The following is a 15,251-nucleotide window of genomic DNA, read 5'->3' as shown; positions in this document are numbered from 1 at the left end:
TTATTATCTTTTGTTTAGTGTGTCTCTTGCCTTGACCACCTAACCATACTGGATTCAAAATCCCATCTAAGAGAAAACACTGGAAACGCTTATCTATCCCTTATCTTCAGACACTTTTACCTTCCAGACCAAATTGGAAATCACAGATGTAGGTGAAAAGGGGATACACTTACTTTTCAAATATCCACTGGACATTTTTGGACCATAACTAAGGTTAGGAACAGGTATGCTATGAAATATAGGTGAAGGGTTTTTGTCATTTTTTAGACGCCAGGAAATGTCTTTATAGAACTTACAAAGGAATAAGCCTATTTCTTATAAGAAAAGTGCTGTGTGCAGGGTTATCTGGACGGGGTTTAGAGGATACATTTTGTGCAGTGGAGTGGATGTTATGGTGGCTCAAAGGGCTGTGTCCCACACACTGCAGTTCATGCCTATTACAGACTCAGGGGCCTGATGGTTTAGGCCAGTGTTCAAGTTCTCAGAAAGCTGTAGAAAAAGGTCCACAGTACTTACGAGTGGGTGGGCAGAGAAAAAGGATGGTTTTCTTACAATTTCCTGTCCCTTGGTTCTTAATATAACCTTTTCTCTTTATAATGTGTGTGTTCAACACTGATAACTTGACAATCCCAGACAGTGTAAAGAAAAACTTAAAAATCACCAACAATCCCTGGAGCCTGAGCACAGCACTCCTAACCTTGGGTATTTTTTTCAAGGTCTTCTCCACATGTGATTTATATAATTGGGATTGTACTCTTTACCAATTTGGATAGCCTAATTTTCCCACTCAGTTTATATCAGGAACAATTTCCCCGGCTTAAAAATTTTTATAGAACGGTTTTACACATTGTATATTATTCTATCATGTGGCTGCTTCATGATTTATTTATCCAGCTTCCTATTGTTGGACATTGAGGCTGTTTTCTAACTTTTCGCTATCATAAATAAGCCTTCAGTGTACAATTCTGCACATAAATCTCTGTTTCCTGAGTATAGACATTTTTGACACCACTTCTGATTATTTCTTTGAGATAAATTTCTAGGAGTGGAATTACGGGCATGGAGAGTGTAACTATATGGAAAATGTTCATCCATATTGCAACATGTCTTTCTGAAAGTTTGTACTAATTTGCATTCCTTGCCTGTTTTTTAAAGCACTCCTTGACACAGCATGTTTTACCATCTCAGGGATGCGGCTCTATTCAAAGAGAGGGTGACCCAAGGAGGAAGAAAGCTTGTCTTAACCTTGCCATCCATTGGAAGCCAGGAAATGGAGGCTTCACAGCAGAGTCTGATGGTTCAGAAACACTGCCTCTACTCAGAGGGTGTGGGCTCCACCCTTCCCAGCCAGCCTGGCTCCTCCCCTGCCCCTTCGTATCCTCATGTGCACTTTATGCTCATGTGATGAGGAGCCACTTGCTGCAGCAATGCATATGGAACCCAAGCAAACACGGCGGTACTTTCTGTTTCCTGAAGCTGCCAGCTTCCCTTCAGTCCCTCTGTACCTCTGCATTTCCCATCATCTGTTCTTAGAAAGTCCCCTCTGTGCCACCTGGTCTGCTCTGGAGTTGATTCTTAAGATTCAGCCCAAGGGAAGGTGGAAGGGAATGAAGACTGGATCAGATAACCAAGGCACGTGGTCACTGAGCTGAGCATCTCCTAGCCTGAAGGGGGGGAGAAGCAGCCCTCCAGTGGGCAGAGGCAGTTCTGTCTTCCTTCTGGACATAGAGATGAGCTACATTTCTTAGCTTCTCTTGCAGACAGGTTGGGGCAAAGGGAAAGTAGGGAAAGGATAATGTGACTTCTGGGACTGGCTACAAAACCCTAGCAAGACCCCTCCTTGTTTTTCCTCTTTCTCTTCTGTAGTAACCAGAGAGGCCACAAACTGGAGGGGCAGCCTCACAAGACGGAAGGAGCCAAGGATCCTGGATCTCTGAGTGATGTTGTGAAGCAGAGCCACCCGACCCTCAGCACCTGCAACTGGACTGTGTTATGAGGGAGCAATGCACTTTTGTATCACGCTGTTGAGATTTGGGGGGTTAACTATTACAGCAGCTGGTGACTGCTACACTCACCAGAAATTACAAAATACAGTTTGATGGAAGCTGTGCTAAGTGAGTACCAAGGAGGGGCAGCCAAGCCCCACCTGGCATTGGAAGGAAATGATGAGAGAAGACTTTCAGGACAGGGTATGTTTGAGATGATTCTTGAAGGATTACAGTAACAGCTGAGATGTGTTGGGTTTCTTATTAAGTTCCAGAAACTATGCTAGGGGCTTTGCTAAATTAGACTATTTAATCTTCCAGGTACTATCTCCTTTCACATCTGGAGAGAATGAGGTCTAGAGAGGTTAAGTCACTTACTCGACGTCCCACAGCCCTCGGTGGGTGTCAACCTCAGTGTGCTCATGCACTGCTGCCAGCGGGTAGGCAGACTCCAGCAGGTGGAGGGAGAGAGGCAGAGGAGGCGGCGGGCAAAGGCAAGGAGAAGAGATGATACGCAAAAGATTTAACTTCACACTCAGCCAGGGGCTGAGCAATTGGCGGGGGCTGTCCGTGGTGCTGAAGTAGAGCTGCACTTTGGTAGCTCGTCCTGGGGAAGGGGGCACAGGTGACACTCAGGACAGCTTAGCACAGAGGCAGAGAGAATATGTTTGGGAAATCACCAGATGCGGGTGAATACAGGCAGGCACCTCAGGGAGTTTAATTTTATCTCAAATACATATACCTCAACGTTCCACAGGACAAAGGCCTGCTCTGTCAGCTGCGAGGGTAGAACCCCCAGGGACCTGGCCTGTGACTCTGATGCACTCCTGTGTGGCCCGAATGAACGGATGAAGGAACTCATGCAAATGTGTCATTTGGAAAGGACACAGACTTGGAGCACTACATCCATCACTGGACTTCTTTATACGGCCACCTGACAGCCCCCCTCAGCTGTCCCCTTGCCTCCTCTGTTCCTAAACATCCTGACACTGAGTTCCTCGTCTTCTTAGGGATTTAGGCCTTTTATTCTGGCTCAGTAGTTGCAGCCATCACAGAATTAAGTAATGACAGAGTGAGTTATTATCCATCCCTGGCTTCAGCTGGGTAGGGAACCTGTAGCCGAGATACCTCGCTGCTGGAGCACTCACACGACTGTCTAGGTAGTGACATGAAAAATGTTCCCTATAATCCCCCAGATCAGAGCCATATATCCTCTGAGTCTCAACTCCGTGCTTCGTGGGGGATAATGTTGTTTCGTTGAGAAAGGAAAGAAGGGTGTAATTAGATTCCTCTTAACTGTTACATTCATCCTTGTTAATCAAAAATTAGTAGCTCTTAAAAAAAAAATAAACACAACCCAGCTCCCCAGGAAGCTGATAGCAGTTCCCATGCCCTGTTTAATTATACAAAATGAAACAAAACATATTTCTCTGCTCCCTGCCTGTGGAATTAACAAAATGAAATACAAAGGTGGCTGTGTCTGGGTGGTGGGGTTAAAGGTGATTTTTAATTCCTTTATTCTAATAGGTGTTTGTTAATTTCTATACAGTGAGTATGTGTGGCTCATTAAAAAGTACTTCAATGACTAAAAAAAAAGGAAATACGGGATTATGTTCTAAAAACCCTGTAAACAAAGGAAAGGTACAGATACACTTCTGACTCCCCATTGCTACGCTCTCCACAACTCCGATTATGTTTGCCCATTTTTTTAGCAGTTCACCTGCTGATTCTCTGACTGTTCCCCAAGAGGAAGGCCCTGGATGCTTGACACCCACTGTGTTCTATCCACAGTGCCTGGCACATAGTAGGGGCTTAACAACCAGCTGCTCAATCTGATAAAGAATGAAAGAAAAATGCGTAGTTTGGGGGGAAAATGGCTATTTAAAATCACCACAGTCTTCTAAAGAGACCAGGGCCCTTTTAGTCTTTTGACACGTTTTCATCTGTTAAAAGGGGCTCAAAGCTCTTTGAAGGAAGCACTTGGATAGAATTGAGTTGTTCTACAGGAGTCTTTATTTCTATTCATAGGAAAGAATGGTAGCACAGCGCATGGATCCCCAAATTACTGTGCTGAGTGAGAGAAATCAGACAAAAAAGACGACAGCCTCTATCACTAAATTTATATGAAACTCTGGAAAAGGCACACTCATCTTCCACAACAGAAGCTAGATCAGCAGCTGCTTGGTGATGAACTTCAGAAAAGGTGGGCTGAGGGAGGATGACAAAGGATCCAGGGACGTTTCGAGGGCACTGGGGTGCGTATGTGCCCTATTGTGATCATAGTGATAGCTTCATGGGTGTTTCCATTATGACAGAACTCAGTATGTCAATCAATCACACCTCTGTAAAGCTGTTAAAAACAAAGAAGGTGCAGAGGAGAGGGATAACTGGAGGAAGGAGATGGGTCACAATAGATGCCTAAGTTGGGGCACTTTCAGAGGTGAGGTGTCTAGGGAAAAATACAGAGGGATGGGCTGGTGGGAAGGATTTAACGTCAAGGCTATCCAGAGCTCAGGCTTAACCTTTTTGATATGACATAACTGTTCTTTCCATGTCTTCAAACAGCCCCAATTAAGTGGGCCACAGGCACCCAATCTGATGATGATGGCGAGTATGTGCATACAGGTGTGTGTGTGCACATGTGTGCTGGGGGGCATCAAAGGAAAGAGCAATGTGGAACGTTACAGACTGGTGCATACGGGACAGTGAGACAATTAGGAGTGACCCTCTGGAAACCCAGGGTCTCCTCCCACTCTCCAGAATGTGTACAAATACCAAGGAAGCCTTTGGCCTGCTAGCTGGATGTGGAATCAGGACTTATCCCAAGCTTAGTTAGGTCTCAAAGGCAGGCAGATCCCAGCTGACATCAGATATCCCCCCACCCTCAGTGGCTGCTGAATGAACACAGGAGTATTATTTTGAGTTGTTGACAGAGACAACTGCTGCTATTTTGCGCACTGGCAAGAAGAGGCAGGGTGATGGTATATGGGCTGCCCCTGTTAGCTTGTCTCACAAGCCCTGTGCTTTGGGGGCCACATCTTACAAGTCATGCATTGAGCAAACATTGGCTGAGGGCTGGCCACAGGGCAGGCACTGTACCAGATGTCAAGATGAAAACAGTGAGCAACATCGGGCTTTCTCCAAAGGGCTCACAGTGTCGAGCAAACCGACAAATGAAGACACCACAATATGAGTCAGGGCTGTGCTGCGGGGGTCAGCAAGTCATGACCCATGGGCCAAATCCAGCCCTCTGTCTGCTTGTGTAAATAAAGTTTTATTGGAACACAGCTGTGCCTGCTCACTGATTGGCCCCTTTTGTCCATGTAAGTCTCAGAGAACAGTGTCTGGGACAAAGCACATGCCAGCTACTGCACTGTAAACACGAGCACATCATTGTGGCTGTAGGAAGCGGCAGCCCTGGCCTGACCTTGTTAGGGAAGTGGACCACACATGATGATGGCAGAAGAGGCGTGGGCACAGCCAAGACAGCCTCAGTCTGATCGGCTCCTAGCAGACAGTCTGCACCACCCTGGGGCTTGTGGAGACTCTAGATCTGGCTGCCCAGTTAATGGCACATGTTATCTGCCCACAAAGGCTTGGCCACTATCAGGAAGCAGAGCCTCACGCAGATCAGTGCCAGGCAGGGCCGTCCCTCTGCATGGTAGCACGTCCCTGGGTTCTGCTATGGGTCACCTTTCTTTTCTTCCTTCACTACTTTCCTTGGGGATTGCAAACTCTTAGGGATGTAAATCCCATCTGAATGCCAATGATGCCTGCACTCCCCTGATATCCAAGTCACCGGCTCCCTCTCTCCCTCCCAAACTCAATGGGAGCCATGCCCCTCACCTCCGGTTTCTTTCTTGGCATTAATCACAGCTACTGTGCTATTTGTTTTATTTATTAATTTTCTTATTTTTCTTTCTTCTCCCCACTGGAATATAATATCCATAATAACAGGTTATTAAGTTGTTTTTGTTGCTGTTTTATCCCCCAATACCAGGAAAAGTACCCAGCATGCTGTAGGTGCTCATTAAATACTTGTGGAATGGATGAATGAAGAGATGGGTTCTCCCGTCACAGCCCTATGCAAACCCAGAGGTCCCCATTTCTCTCGTACGTACAGTCTTCACGCAGTGAACCAAGACTACATGAAGCCGGCCACATAAAGCTTGATTTCATAGTGAGATACCTGCCACGCCATTGGAATATATAAAGAAATCCCCTAATTAAACGTACGTAGGAGAACTGTAGTTTAGAGTCCAGCACTTGAAAATATGAGCTCCCAGATTCATTTGGAAAGCAAACTGGGGGCTGAAGATAAAATGCATTTCCTGAACTAGTTACATGACTCACCGCCTATGGTTTCATTACTTGTGTTTGGGTTAATGCCACGATAAGCCTCCAGTGGGACTCTGAGACATCCCATGCCTTGGCTGGGTGGTGTTGGTGACTGACAAAGAAACTCAGATAATAAAATAAATCAGCTGTTTTTCCCTTCCCAGCCGACTTTGGTTCCAGTTCTGAAATGTGTGGCTTTCTTAATCAACGCCTTCTTGGGAGCTTCTGTGGCAATCCTCATCTATTTCAAATACCTTTATTAATACTAAAAAAAAAGCTAGGCAGATTTAACAGCTTAAAAGATATTGGGCAAGAAATAATATTAACATTTGTCAATATTTTCTATATTGGTTCTTGAGAATTAATATCTCAGGCTGACAAGAAGGACCATCACAATTATATTCAAAATCAGCCACTTTGAAAACTTGTTTCCCATAATGAAAGTGTGGCCCATGGCAAATTTAAAACAACATATATAGATGGATGTTGAAGCGATGGTCGATGTGTAAAATTGTCTCTCCACTGTTCATCCAAATGGTCAGAGGCTTCATAGTAACGAAATCGAGCACATTTAGTTGAAGCTAATAACAAAAATCTTAGGTCTCTAGACCATTATTAAAAGCCAGGTTCCTAGGGTTTAGCCAGCAATGACCTTAAAACTTAAAAAAATTGGCTAATTTATTGAGCCTTGTTTCCCAACTGGCACCTTTGTAACAGAAAACCTGACCACCAAGAGTAAGAGTTAGCTGTGCTAATATATTTACATAAATAATTAAAAATGCCACAGCAGAGTAGGCGATAAAATGTATTGCCATCATAAACTTACAATGGAAGAACATCACTTTAATTAAAAGTTACAAAGGCACCACTGTAAACCATTCATTTACATTTCAAGCTCTGTGTTTGTTGACTCAAGAAAGAAAAATCCTAACTCATTAAAAAACAACAACAAAAGAATCACCTCACCCCAAATCCTATTATGGAGGTCAGTAACCACATTTAATTATGATAAAGTGTTAATAATACATTTTCATAGATAGAGGCTCTTCTCTTAATTTCCCCAGGTAGAAATGTTATTATTTGGCCTTTACCTTCTGATTAAAATTTTAAAAGTGGGGGTCACCCCAAGTGAAACTCCTAAATCTGGTTTTGAATTCTAGTGTTGAGGTTAGAAATGCGCCTTCTCCCAATAAGTGCTAAGTTCCTACGTATTTTGAAACCCCATGTTTTTCAGAATGTCGGTGATGACAAAATTCACATTTTCAAGTTAACTGATTTTTGTCTTCTACTTCCAAAGGTCTTAGAAGATACAGAATAAAATGCCCCATAGTGAATCGACAATGATTTTTGCTCAATGTCTTGTCATTTTTCACGATTTCCTTAGAATGGCTCCAATATTAGATTAAACAAGGTGGTAAAGAGAAGGGCCTGATGAATCCCAGGTAGACCTGCAAAAATCGAAATTGGGCATTTTAACACATCTTTTGGGGCTGAATTTTCGTTATTCTGTGTTGCATTCTTTACCTTTGAACACGTGAAGGATTCTACCATAGAGTTAAAAAGCATCCAGTTCTAAGGGGAGGAGGAGGGGGAAGCAAATGACATGTGAAAGACAGAGTCCCAAAGAAATCCGGACAAAGCAGGTTGTGGTTTTCAGAGATGAGCATCTAATTTGGATCCGATTCAGATAGTCTGTTTTCAAAGAATAGGCTCAATTTGGATCAAGGCTTCAGAAGGAGTCAGCTGACAGAATGGCTCTTTAATGTAACTTTCATAGACGTGGGAAGTTCAGGAAGAGGTCTAGGTGTCTTGGGAAGGTCTCTCTTAAGGGACTGGTTACGCCTTTAGGGACTGGTTTAAAACAAGGCCAAATGCAAATGTCATTAGACATTAGTCAGTGTTTGAATATAAAAAAAATGGCTGGTAGACATTAGTCAATGCTTGAATATAAAAATATAACAATAACCTGTGTTTGCTTTTGCACAAAAATAATTGCATGGAGACACCTCCAAATTAGCCACTATTAATCCATTCTGTACCTGTTTATTGGGTGCTGGCCACATGCCAGGCCCACTGCTGGCCTTGGGCTGATCGAAGACCTTTTGAGATCCCTAGGAATTTTCTCTGTCTATGGCCTTCAATTCAAATCACAATGTAGGTATTAAAATGTACTTACATTCAAATACATTTTTTCCTGTGAAATGCTTAAAATTATTTTTATATTTTTGCTTTTGGAATTATTAAAGGAAGGAATATTTCATTAATAATCACCTGCGATTTTTCTGGTGTCTACTTAGTCATTCTTGCAAGGCGACATCTACAAATAGTTGGCACATGTAGAGACGTTTTTGCAAATATTAAATTTAACCTGTTGAAGTTGTCATGATGCTACAGACAGTTCATGGTTATTAGTTTCAATGTTGCTGTTGTCTTTACCCATTTTGGAGACAAGAGCTTATGTATTCAGGTTCCTGACATTTTTTAGGCCCCCGGAAATTTTGAAGGTCTTAGTACTGGGCCTAAAGTACATAATTAATTAAATGGTACTGAGGAGACTGTAGAGGCTCATCAAGGCAGGAGATAAAGATAATTGTTACCCCCATGGAAGTCTAATAGGAAAATGGTAAATTAAGTCGGGAATTAAGGAGCAGTAAAGCATGATGGCATTATATTAAGGGATGCCCAGAAAGCCCTAAAGCAACATCAGAAGAAGGCACAGTTGGCAAATGGAACTCTAGGCTTCGCACCCTCCATGTTAACTCAGCCCCTGGACACCTGCTTGTGTGTTTTCCTTCCATATACCAAGGCTCAGATAGGTCATGCTTTCCTCAACAATAGAAAGGAGGACTAATATTTTCTCATTTGCAAGGCGTTTGTGAGAATTTGATGAGACTGGGTTCTTTGGGTAAACGTTCATATAAAAATGTTAGATATTGTTATCATAATTGTAGCAATATTATGATGATCATTCTCAAAATCCACATCTCCGGGGGGTGTGGAAATCCTGGCCTAGTTTTGCCTGGCACCTGATTCCCAGAGGGGCAGAGATCTGTGCAAAGCATGAGATAGCGGGGCTTCTGGGAAATTCAGCAATCTGTTGACAAGTGAGACAGTCATGATGCTTGGAAGGAAGCAATTTGTGTCACTCAGATCCTTCTCCTCTGTTGCAGACCACTGGTTCTTACTTCCTAAGGAAACAAGTCCTTTTCCTCCTCCCTCCCTCCCTTCAATAACCTTCCTTCAATAATCAATTTCTTTCCTTCCTTCCCTCCCTTCCTTCCTCATCATCATTTGCAGCCAGAGCTCTTGCTCTTATGATGATACACTCCCTGGGAGGCTGTAGACAGAGGCCATTTCTTTGACCTGTGAGTACACGATACTGTGCCCACAATGGCTCTAAATAAATACCATTAAATGAATGAATGAATGAATGAGAGGATAACTGTCATCCCTGTGCTTTTTTCTAGTGGAAGACTTTAGCAATACAATGATCTGTTTTTTGACGATTCAAAAATCTAATATCATCAGATATTTTTGCCTTTAAATTTTTTTTTGTTGAATAGAATGTTTCAACTTACAAAGGTATTCATCACAGAAACTGCGAGTTACATCACAATATCCATTCCCTCTTCCTTCTGTAATAAAGAACCTCAGTTTTTAAAACTGGGCACTTTGCTACCCAGTTGAATAATCATTTTTCCCACTCCCCCTTGCAGCTAGGTATGGCCATCTGACCAATTTTGGTCAACGAGACTTAAATAGAAATGTGGGTGACTTCTAGGAAGTGTCCTCTGTTCTTCCCCTTTCTCCCATCCTGTCTGGAATGCAGATGTGTGGGTTGGATCCCTTGCAACCATAATGGGCCATGAGGAAGAAGGTGCTGGCCTAGAAGTGATAGAGTGGTGAGCAAGAAGAATCCTGGCCTCCCAACAGGTGTGGGCGACCACCACACTCAGCCTGGACTCGTGTGCCTGCTTTAGACTTATTTTATGTGAGAAAAACAATCAACTTTTATCTTCTCAGAGCCACTGCCATTTTGAATTTGCCTGTTAAATTAAGCTGAGTGTAATCCCCCCAGATAAAGCACTTGACACACACTTGTAGGGCTCTCTGGATGAATAACTGTTTCCAAAAACTAGGTTGAACAGAGACACGAAGTAGGAATAATATTTTTCCTCAAAACGTATCTTATATATTCAATGTGTAGGGAGATATCCGTGCTGCAGACAGAATTATATACTACAGGCCCTGGACAAGATAGGTTCTGTCTAAAAAATGTTTAGAATAAGAATTTCTACTTGGTTGACGCAACAGAATCCCCATTGAGAGAATGAAATAAATCTTCCCAGATGATGCAGAATGGCTTAGCTATTGGTGGCATCCTTAACATACAAATCAAGGCATCTGATAGAATGTTAGTTCCATTACTTGTTTCACGGCTGGAGAATGTTGAGTATTGTGGTCATTTCTATTTTAGCATAATTGTCATCAAGCTACTCTTTCTAGTGATAATTAGTCAACAAGTTCAGATACACGAGTCCACTCCTCATTAGAGACGCTAAAATGTCATCAGCAGATGCCTGATTCTGTCCTGTGTATCTGGAGGGCAGTTTCTACCCCCAAAGCTGAAACAAGTCTGATCATCATCATACAGACAGAGTGGATGGAGCCAGCTCTGATTGAGGACATGTCTATATGTACATGATCTTGGAGCCAAAGGACTTTTTGACCATGACATCAATTTAGACAAGGGAAAGCATAAATCTGACTGCCTAGATACCAAAACAAATAATTCTGTATATGTCAAAGAATATTAACAATACGCAAGCAAAGTATTTTCCAGGATTCATCTTCAGAAAATTAATGATGCATTAAATAATTTAGCTATGAGTATGCTCACTAAGTTTTTTTTTTTTTTAATTGCAAATAAGTGGAGACAATGTAGTCAGCTAGGGAGTGACGAAATAAATGGATAGTCCATGTAATAGAATCATAGCACCCTATCCAGTGATTAAAAATAATGGCTATTTTTGGATATGGAAAGCTGTTTACTTGGATATTAGGAAGTAGACATGGCAGATTTCAAAACTGGATTCTGATAATGAAAAAGAAAGTTCTCACAGAAGTGATCGAAGGAGATGGATCCAAGTTGTGAAAAGGGGATTTTCTCAGTCTTGGATGATTATGGATATTTTATTTTGTTTATTTTATTTTATTTAGTTTTTGAGACAGAGTCTCAATATGTCACCCTCAGTAGAGTGCCGTGGTGTCACAGCTCCAACTCTTGGGCTTAAGTGATTTTCTTACCTCAGCCTCCCGAGTAGCTGGGACTACAGGCACTTGCCACAACGCCTGGCTATTTTTTTGTTATAGTTGTTTAGTTGGCCTGGGGTGGGTTTGAACCTGTGGACCCTTGGTCTATGTGGCTGGTGCTGTAGCCACTGTGCTATGGCACTGAGCCAATTATAGATATTTTATTATCTTCTTTATTCTTATCTGGCTTTTCAAAAGTTTCCTCTATGAACTTTCTTAACTTTATAGTAAGGATAAGAAGATAAAAGTCATTGGAAAGAAGAATTTCGTCTGTCACTGGACCACTGCTGTCCATTCTGATTAGGTGAAGAGAACAACGTGATGGGCTTTTTAACGAGTCTTAATAACCTGGGCTTTTTAGTGAGAATATTCACTCTGATGCCTGGACACCTCCTGTCTCTGGAATTACAGGTTTCTCAGAGATCAAGGTGCCTTCTGCTGATTTGAACACTCCCTGGTGAGATGAGAGAGTGCCTAGCTGTGACCAGCAGGGAACAGTCATGCCTGAGACCTGCATTTCCTGGCAGGAGACAGGACAGAGACCAGGACTTAGCTACAAGTATTAATATGCTCCCAAGTTTCAGAGGGTTGAGGGCAGAGGGAGTTTTCTCATTTTGACCTCAGGGTAGGGGTGAGGGTGACGGTTGGACAGGCAGGACCTGAACCAGGCTCTGGACCAGTGGAGTGTCTCTCAGTTCTGGGGGCCTGGTTGATCATGTGAGCTAAGGAGGAGTCCCTGGAGCTGAGTCACAGGGCATGGGGACAGAAGGGATGGTAGGAGGGGTAGAGACAGGGAGACAGAGACAAAGAGACAAGGAGGTAAAGAAAGGAGGAGGAGGAGGAAAAGGAAAAGAAGAAGATATTAGAGGTACCGAAATGTGATTGGGAGATGCCTGATTCAAGCTTTGCGGGTGGGGAGAGGAGGAGAAGCTCTCCTTGAGATAAAAATATGTCAAAGAGTTCCCAGGATGAAGTTTCTTTTTCCTACAATGCCTGTTCCCTGAAGAATTGTTAAAAGAACAACAATAGCAACGTAACTCACAAGGTCATGGTGCCTGCCTGAGAATTCTGGGGAGCTGAGTGTAGATTATCATAAAACCATCTCCCAGCCTGGCTCCTTGGTGCAGCCCTCTGCACACGCAGCCCCCAGGGACAGCACTGCTCAGTGTGCAGAATCAAAGGCTGCAACTAATTAATAAGACTCTTCTTCCCAAAGAGTTCTGTGACAATTGACAATAGTTTGACCTGTCAGTCATGTCATTGCTGACTTATATGAGCTCAGAACCAGCACCGGGGAGAGGAGAGGCATTACAGGGGGAGGAGGGGAGCGGAGGGACGGCAGGCTGGGGAGAGGAGGCTCAGCCAGTGCCAGGCTGAGAAAGGGACATTTGAAGGATTCTCTGATCCCCAGTAGGAAGGGAAATGTCTGAGGAATCAGGCCAGAGAGAGGAGCATGTGTGACACACACACTCACACACATGCGAACACACACACATTTACTCTGCTCTAAGGATGGGAAAGGGATGAGTCCAGCCATTGCTCCATCTGCCCTATTTGTAAATTCCAGAGCTCTCGGGCATACCAGCTGTAGGGCAACACAGCAGGTCTACTTTCTTTTTCTTTTTCTTTATTTTCCTTTCCTCTTTTCCCTCCCTCTCTCCTTCCCTCCCTTCCTTCTTTTTCTTTTCTTTTTTGAGACAGAGTGTCATTCTTTTTTCTTGGGTAGAGTGCTGTAGCATCACAGCTCATAGCAACCTCAAACTCTTGGCTTTGAACAGTCCTCCTGCCTCAGCCTCCTGAGTAGCGGGGACTACAGGCATGTGCCACCACAACACCTAGCTAGTTTTTCTGTTATTAGTAGAGATGGTCAGGCTGGTCTTGAGCTCTGGAGTTCAAGCAATCCACTTGCTTTGGCCTCCCAGAGTGCCAGGCATGAGCCACTGCTCCTGGCTAGCAGCTCTGCTTTCAAAATGTTTCATGAGACAAGATTTGCTTCCAGCAGCTCTCTGTGGCTCCCGGTCACTCAGCATCCACCCCTGTCTCCTGGGAAGAGCCTCTGCATTTCTTTGGGTAACAGCCCCTCCAAGTTGTTTGGGCTGAATCCTGGGATCTATGGTGGGCCCAAGCACCAGGATATACCGCTGGCAATATCTGTCCTTCCACTGTCCCACGTGGTTCAGAGATGTGTTCAGGTTGGTGCAGTGAGACCCAGCCTTGGGCCCTGAGAGGGATGGTTGACAGGTTGATTGGCATGGAGGCGTCTCTGTCTGCGATGATGGAGGGCTGCTATGGGAACATCTTCCTTCTTGAGATGCACAAGTGTAGCTGAGGGTGAAGCCAAGCCAGGGGAGAACAGAGCCAGGAGGTGGAGAAAGAAGGTGGTCTAGGCCCTGAGATGCACCTTGCTGGAGACTCTAGTCCCCACAAACTTTTCAATCAGGTGGGCAAATCCACATGCCTCTGAGGGTCACAGCTGTGGTGACAAGAGTTGCATAGAAACATGAGGATCTCCAGAACCTTCTATGTGCCAGCTTCTCCCCACAGTCTGGTCTCCAATAACTGCAGGTGGCTTCCTCTGATCTCACTCAGGGGCAGGATGGGGAACTCTTGCCTCTGAGGTCTAGTAATGGGAACTCACGTCTCCATGGTGCAGGTGGGTGCTGGCCTCACTGTCCCTTAATGTCTTGGCTCCCCCGTCAACTCCACCTATCCTTGACTCACTTTTTTGGGACTGGTCCAGCTGCCACATCTGCAAACAGCATATTGATTGCCCTCCAGCTGATGAACTCATGACTCAAACTCTATTCAGCAGACTCACCCCTGGGAATGTGGCCCCTGGGCCAAGTGACACTGGAATGGACGGGAGCTGGCTTCTTCCTCTGAGAGATTCTGAAGTGTCTGTTAGCCTGTTTGCACCTGTTACCCGGGGCCTTGAGGATGCCCTAGTTCCTGAGCCATCTCAGACTGGTCCTTTGGGCCTTCCTCTGTCCTATAAATCATCCTACAGTCTGCCACTAAGTTTCCCAGAGCTGGTCTTAATCAGACAACACAGACTGACCCTCCACTGGCCTCAACCCCAAACTTTAACCCTTTTATGCCCAGCAGCAATCTAAGTTGTGACAGCAAAGGCAAGAATCTCACGCTCAGCAAAATCAACCCCATTTTAATCCATTTTACACCCCTGCCACCAGGAGTTGCCTCCTTTCACCCCCTGTTGTAGATACACAAAGTGATAGTTAAGCTCCCCTGAAGACATCCTGAATGTGTCTAACTGCCTTGTAGCCTGCTAAGTTACAGGTTTTCCCATGTAAGTGCTCAAGGAAATCTTTCTCTTTGATGTTTAAATTGCATGTTTCCTTTGCCAGATACCGAACAAGCAAAAGGAAAAAAGAACAGGAAAAAGAGAATGATTATTTCAGATGTACATTGTTATAGGACTTGGTTTTATTTCACACTTCTATCTAGTTTATCTGGCATTTCAGGAAGTTTAGGTATAAAAAGAAATCCACTTCTGGGATTGGAAAATAACTACATAACGTTCTCTTTTCCTCCATGGTAAAGCAGCTGACTTGGAGACTGGCCATATTCTAAGGTGTTTAAAATCAGGAAAATAAG

The 15,251-nt window shown here is 43.9% G+C and overlaps 1 protein-coding gene across 5 annotated transcripts in view; it reads right to left on the bottom strand.

Moving 5' to 3' along the window:
• Positions 1-15,251, bottom strand: part of CDH13 (cadherin 13) — a 1,454,811-nt gene that overhangs the window by 73,817 nt on the left and 1,365,743 nt on the right. The window lies entirely within an intron of this gene.

Source organism: Nycticebus coucang, chromosome 2 (assembly GCF_027406575.1).
Source record: "Nycticebus coucang isolate mNycCou1 chromosome 2, mNycCou1.pri, whole genome shotgun sequence".
Lineage (NCBI taxonomy): Eukaryota > Metazoa > Chordata > Mammalia > Primates > Lorisidae > Nycticebus > Nycticebus coucang.
The sequence above is the reverse complement of the archived record's forward strand: the minus strand, read 5'-3'. Positions and strand labels throughout refer to the sequence as shown.